The following is a 7,010-nucleotide window of genomic DNA, read 5'->3' on the forward strand; positions in this document are numbered from 1 at the left end:
CGAGTTCCCGTTGTCCGACGTCTGCTGTCAGAGCTTTCCGAAAATGTCTAATTTTTTAAGGAAAAAAAATGACACGTGTTAAAGCACAGTTAAGGATACTTTGTTTAGGTTGGGGGTTATTTCCACAGTTGGTGTAGGGACCCTGCAACAGGGTTTTGCAGTGGAGAGGGGCAGATTGGACTCAACTGGGAATACAGTGTGGCAGTTGGTAATTTATAGCCAAGGAGCAGAGTTGGGGGGGGTCAGTGGATAGCAAATTACTAGGAGGAAATATGAGGGGTTAGGGGTTGTGAGTGAAATGGCCTAATAGGTTTCTTGCTGAAGACCGTCCAGGATTGTGGGATAGTGGAGGATAAGGAATCGGCCCAGGTATGTGGGGGCTAAGGGCAGGCTGCCCAGAAATGTACAATGACATATTGATTTTTTGTTTTGAAGATTTTATTTATTCGTTTTAGACAGAGAGATACAGAGAGCGAGAGCATGAGCAGGGGGAGAGGCAGAAGCAGGCTCGAGGCTTGATCCCAGGACTCTGGGATCATGATCTGAGCCAGAGGCAGACGTTTAACCAGCCCCCCAGGCTCCCCGACATATTGATTATCTTAAATAAAAATTACTTAAGAGACAGCCTATGCAAGAAGGACACTCAGACTCCTCTCTTTCTCACTGAAGGCAGGAATTAAATCTGCTATGTGGAAGGTATCATTTCTGTGCTGATGAGAGAAAAACTCGCTAAAGCCTAATGGAAGCCATTTTAGGTTTGTAAGTCAACATAACTGCATATGGAGTTTGTTCAACCGCAAACTTGATTTATGGCCTCCCGCACTCTCCTTGTACATCTGCTTTGTGAATGAGTAGCCTAAAGGAAAACCATTTTGTCCTTGTGATATCCATCAACACTCCTACTGTCTGCATTCCTTTATGATAAAACTCGTGATTCCTGCCAATGTGTTAATCTATAATCTTTTGAGCTTTTACAAGATGTAAAAAGTATATAACCCTGTAAAAACTGTTCATTCTCCGGAGCGGGTTCTTCTCTGTGAAGAGTGTGTTTCTTTCTTGGGCAGCTGTCTGAACTCGGGCTCCAATGAAACTCTCTCTTACTTTCTTTCTGAAAGGCGTGTTCACTTTGCATCAGCATTTCCTGTTGTAGCTAGCAGGGTATCAGAGCAACTCTGTGAGAACAGCTGCGGGTGTAGTCTGGAACTCAACACTCGATACCAGCCCCGGACCTCTGTGCCCCTCCGACTTCTCAGCACCTCACGGGTTTGTTGGGTGAGTTCTGATATCCTGACCTCCTCAATTTGAGTTGAGGGGCCTGACTTTTATTCCAGCTGTTGAAGGGTGCTGGTAATGTTCTTTCTTTCTTTCTTTTTTAAGATTTACTTACTCATTTTAGAGAGTGGGAGAGAGAGTGCAAACAGGGGACGAGGGAGAGAGAATCTCAAGCAGACTCCCAGCTGAGCGCAGAGCCCAATGTGGGCAGATCCTAGGTCCCTGAGATCATGACCTGAGCCAAAACCAGGAGTCGGATGCCCGACAGACTGAGCCACCCAGGTGCCCTACTGGTAATGTTCTTTAGGTGGGAATAACCTAGAAGGGTTGGAGTTGTTGGGTTGTTTTAACTTGGCATTATACTAATTGATGTTATTGATAAAAGCCTTGAGTAAATTTTCTGGCTAGAAATATGAGAAACTGAGTCATTCAGTTGGAAGAGAAGGACATTTGCTGCTTCTGGCCAAATAGCACTTTCAGGAGACCCCCCAGGAGAGACACCTGGGAAGCCTTGATTGCTGAAGAAGCCCCAGAGCCCACAGAGGCAGCCAGTACCAAAGGGACTGATAGTCCTTAGTTCAGATGCAGCCTCAGAGGGCTATTCGGAGTGTGGGGCCCCTGCACCCTGAAGACTATGCCCATGGGTGGGGTAGACCAGACCTCTGTGGGGCTGGAGTGCCCCCCGCTCACAGGGTGCTGACTGTGCATGTGTGGATGGGGATGGTGGGGTGAGGTTGGGACCTGGAACCTGGCAATGTCTGGCCCGGCTGGGTGACAGGAGGACATTGTTGGGGGGCTTCACGGCATCTGCCTTTTTCCAAGCCTTAACCTGCATAATTGGGCCTATCCCTCCTTAGGGCAGACCTGGAAGACTTGGATTGCCCTGCCAGGTTGGGGCCTGCCCACTGACCAGGGAGCCAGCCAAATGCAGCGCCTGGGAGCCCGTGGTGCAGCCTGTCTGCAGGATGAGCGACTGTCGCCAGCTGAGAGCTGCCATGTCAGAAAGCGTTTCAGCGGGCGGTCTCCCTCTACCTGGAGGTTGTACAGACAGACTTGGACTCTTAATGTGGTAGAAGTTTTTCAGTATTGGCCCCGACATCTGCCTAATTCATATTCCTGTATTAGAAGAATGCACGTATTTCACCCAGAATAAAATGCTTTAAGTATGTGGACTGCCTTTCTGCAAGGACCGTGTGGTTTCTAGGGTATTCTTCACTAAGACAGTTGGGAGACTGGATTCCTGGTACACCCGGGACCCCATGGGCAGCCCCTCAAGTGAAGTGAAGACTGATGCCTCAGAAATACTTTGGGATGGGAGGGCTCCTTCTGCCCTGATGGTGTTGGAGTGGTTCCAGAGCGAATCATGGCGCCAGGGGCCTGGAGGGCCTGGACTGGCCCCACTGCCCTCATGCGGGGGAAGAGGTGCTGGACTCTGCATACTTGAGCACAAACTGCAGCAAAGCCAGTAACGTGGGCATGAGACAGTGTGTGAGACTGGCCCGTTAGGAGCAGGAGGTATCTGCCTCGTTTCATCAGTCGTCAGGACCACTGAGCGCATTTGCCTTAAGGGCAGAGCTGAAGGAATCTGGTGGGGTGGTGCAGGATGTTCTGGGGACCATCCAAACACAGACCTCTGGGAGCCTTGGGTGTTGGAGGATCCCTGGGCTCAGTGGGGCCTCCGGTTCAAGCTGCCGCCTTTGAAAGCATTTCAGGGAGAAACCACTCTTGACCGTGGTGGTATGTAGGTTTGGGAGTCACAGTTGCGCCCAACAGCCCACAAGGTTACCATCAGACAAAGGTTAGGTAGCAAGGAGGGGCCGACTGTGCACCGTCAGGCTGAGCCTAATTGTCCAGGACCCGCTGTGCACGCACAGTCAGCGGCTGGCTGAGAGGTGTCTGACTGGGCATGGACAGGCAACCCAGGCCTGAGGGCAATTCATGCAACTGGAAAGGCAAACAGGGAGGGAGAACCTGGCCCTGGAGCAGGCTACGGGTGGACCCCTCTGACCTCAACACAGACCCCAGGGAGCACTGGTTGTTTAAGAAGCCCAGGGACTCATGAAGCCCCCAGTTTCGAAAGGGATCTGTCTGTGCCAGTCTGAAGCTGCTGCCTTTGAAAGAATTTCAGGGAGTAACCACTCTCCACCCTGGGGTGGTGCAGTTTGGGGCATTGGCCTGAGCCCAGCATTCCACGAGGGGCTTGGCCCACAAAGTTGGGGGGGCAGGTGAATGAGGAGGGCTGACTGCACACACACAGGCTGCTCAGGCCTGGGAGGGAGGCCTGGACTTGGAACGGGAGACCATAGGTAGAACCGTGGCCCCAGAGCATGCTTCTGACCCCAGTAGCCCACCATAGCCCTGATTGGCAAGATGTCCTGGCGACACATGGGAGCCTCCTTTGCTGGAGAAGCCTGGGACCCCTCAAGCAGCCAGTCCACCTGGGGATGACTGTGGCCAGGTTCAACCTCCCACCTCAGAAAGATTGTTTTCCTGTCGGCTCCCTCCACCCTGATGCCATTCTGATGCCCTGGGGTCGACTTGGAGCTCCACAGGACTGGAGGCCAAGGTGGGCTGGTGGGCTGGCAAGTTGCAGGTCAGGGAAGCCAGGGACCTGGAAGGGGGGCGGGGAGGCAGCTGTAGGAAGAGGCCATGTCACAGGTGTAGTCTGCTATGTGGGTCCCTGAAGTCAGTCTCATTGGAAGTCTTAGCTGACACAGCGGTACATATTTCCACTGGAGGCCGAGCTAGAAGCAGTTGGACTCTCTTGTCAGCACTGGTCCAGAGGCCACCTGGCTGGTGTATCCTCCCACAAAAGACCCCTGGGAGCCTTGATTGCTGGTAAAGCTGGGGACCCTATCAGGCAGGCAGGCTCGATGGGGACTGACTGCTACCACTTTCAAACTTCCTCCTCTGAAAAATCCTTGGGGGTGGGATCCCTCTGCCCAAGAGGCTCTGTGGGTGGTTGGGGTGTGGGCAGAGCTGCACAGGCAGAGAGAGACCCGGCCTCCTCAAAACAGGTGAAGGGGTAGCTAGGCATGCAGATGCAGGGAGCCAGGGACCTCAAGAGGGCAGGTGTGCGGAGAGGTTGGCTCTTGTGAATGGGTCTTTGGCTATCCAAGTCTTCTGTCTAAGTCCCACTCTGTGCTACACAAAGGAGCTTATTTCCCCCTCAAGGTAAAGCTGGAGGAGCATGGACTGCCTTTGCCAAACAGGGCCCGTGGGGCTCTCAGGGTATCCTTCACGAAAAGATGCCTGGGAACCTTGATTCCTGGTAACCCTGGGATGCCATCAGGGTCTGTTGTGGTGGGGACTGACTGTTGACTCAGAAACGTTTTGTGTGTGTGGGGGGGTACCTTCTGCCCTGGGGGGTGTTCAGATGGTTTGAGATCCACTGGAGACCCCAGAGGCCTGGAGGGCCCCGGCTGGCCCCACTGTCCTCAGTGGGGGAGCGGTAGAAGTGGGGGGCACTATGAGAATTGCACAAGGCAGGGGACCCAGAGCCGAGGGGCAAGGCAGGTGTTGTGAGTGGGTGGTTGAGGGTATGGAGGGTCTGCCTCATTTTCATCATTGAACCTTGCTCTGAGGGCAGAGCTTGAGGAATCTGGTGAGCCCCCCCGTCCCTCGGATGAGCCTTTGTGGGATTGTCTGGGGGACCCACCAAACACAGACCTCTGGGAGCCTTGGGTGTTGGATGCTCCCTGGGCCCAATCAAGCATGCAGTCCAAAAGGAGTCTGTCTCTGGCCAGTTTCAAGCTGCCACCTTTGAAAGAATTTGGGGGAGTAAGCTATCTTGACCCCAGGCTGTGCAGGTCTAGGGGAGCTGACCTGAGCCCAACAGGCCAAGAGGAAATCAGCAGACTCCAGGGTGCCTTTCACATATGGGCCTGTTGGGCCTCACTCTCCTGCCCACATGGGTTTTGAATAGACCAGGCAGGCCTTTTCTAGGGACTGGTTTAAGGAGGAGAACTCTCTTCTTTTCTGAGCAAGATTATCTCAGAGTGTAGGGTAAGTTGTGTCCCCAAAAAGGGAGAGGTCTATGTCCCAACCTCAGGACCTCATCTGGAAGTAGAACCTTTGATGTAAGTGGGTAATAGGAGCCCCTGAGGCTAGGACTTCTAGTATTATGTTGAACAACAATGGTGGGAGTGGGCATCCCTGTCGTGTTCCTGACCTTAAAGGAAAAGCTTTCAGTTTTTCCCCATTGATAATGATACTCGGTGTGTGCTTTTCATAGATGGCTTTTATGATATTTAGGTATGTTCCCTATATCTCTGTACTTTGAAGAGTTTTAATCAGGAAAGGATGCTGTATTTTGTCAAATGCTTTCTCTGCATCGATTGAGAGGATCATATGGTTCTTGTCTTTTCTCTTATTGATGTGCTCTATCACGTTGATTGATTTCTGACTGTTGAACCACCCTTGCATCCCAGGAATAAATCCCACCTTGTGAATAATCCTTTTGATGTACTATTGGATCCTATTGGCTAGGATCTTGTTGAATATTTTGGCATCCATGTTCATCAGGGATATTGGTCTATAATTCTCCTTTTCGATGGGGTCTTTGTCTGGTTTTGGGATCAGGGTAATGCTGGCCTCATGGAATGAGTTTGGAAGTTTTCTTTCTGTTTCTATTTTTTGAAACAGCTTCAGTAGAATAGGTATTATTTCTTCTTTAAATGTTTGGTAGAATTCCCCTGGGAAGCCATCTGGCCCTGGGCTTTTGTTTTTTGGGAGATTTTTGATCACTGCTTCAAATTTCCTTCCTGGTTATTGGTCTGTTCAGATTGTCTCTTTCTTCCTGTTTCAGTCTTGGTAGTTTATAAGTGTCCAGGAATGCATCTATTTCTTCTAGATTGCTTAATTTGTTGGCATATAGTTGCTGGTAATAATTTCTAATAGTTGTTTCTGTTTCCTTGAAGTGTTAGTCGTGATCTCTCCTGTTTCATTCATGATTTTGTTTCTTTGGGTCCTTTGTCTTTTCTTTTGAATAACTCTGGCCAGTGGTTTATTGATCTTATTAATTCTTTCAAAGAACCAGCTTCTAGTTTCATTGTTCTGGTCTACTGTTTTTCTGGTTTCTTTTTCATTGATTTCTGCTCTAATCTTTATTATTTCTCTTCTCCTGTTTGGGTTAGGCCTTATTTGCTGTTCTTTCTCCAGATCCTTTAGGTGTAAGATTAGCTTGTGCACATGGGATTTTTCTAATTTTTTGAGAGAGGCTTGGATTTCCCTCTTAGGACTGCCTTGTGTTTTCATTAGTTGGTTTCAATGAATTGTTTAAGTTCTTTAATTTACTGATTGACCCAGTCATTCTTTTTTTTTTTTTTTTTAAGATTTTATTTATTTATTTGAGACAGAGAGAATGAGAGACAGAGAGCATGAGAGGGAGGAGGGTCAGAGGGAGAAGCAGACTCCCTGCCGAGCAGGGAGCCCGATGCGGGCCTCGATCCCGGGACTCCAGGATCATGACCTGAGCCGAAGGCAATCGCTTAACCAACTGAGCCACCCAGGCGCCCTGACCCAGTCATTCTTGAGCAGGACGCTCTTTAACATCCCCGTGTTTGAGTTCCTTCCAAATTTCTTCTTGTGGTTGAGTTCCAGTTTCACATCATTGTGGTCTGAAAATATGCAGGGAATCATTTCAGTCGTTTGGTATTAGTTGAGACCTGATTTGTGACCCAGTATGTGGTCTATTCTGGAGAAAGTTCCATGTGCACTCGAGAAGAATGAGTATTCTG

The 7,010-nt window shown here is 50.0% G+C and overlaps 1 long non-coding RNA gene across 3 annotated transcripts; it reads left to right on the forward strand.

Moving 5' to 3' along the window:
- Positions 1-6: 6 nt before the first annotated feature.
- LOC118010124 lies at positions 7-2,449 on the forward strand. 3 transcript variants are annotated; one of them, XR_004679129.1, is made up of 4 exons: positions 7-369; positions 670-755; positions 1,116-1,272; positions 2,130-2,449. It is a non-coding gene; the product is annotated as an uncharacterized LOC118010124 (long non-coding RNA). The 3 variants fall into 3 exon arrangements; XR_004679128.1 differs by lacking the exon at positions 7-369 and having other exon boundaries at positions 530-755; XR_004679127.1 differs by lacking the exons at positions 7-369; positions 670-755 and having other exon boundaries at positions 762-1,272.
- Positions 2,450-7,010: the final 4,561 nt, after the last annotated feature.

Source organism: Mirounga leonina, unplaced genomic scaffold (genome assembly GCF_011800145.1).
Source record: "Mirounga leonina isolate KUSES-001 unplaced genomic scaffold, KU_Mleo_1.0 Mir_128, whole genome shotgun sequence".
Lineage (NCBI taxonomy): Eukaryota > Metazoa > Chordata > Mammalia > Carnivora > Phocidae > Mirounga > Mirounga leonina.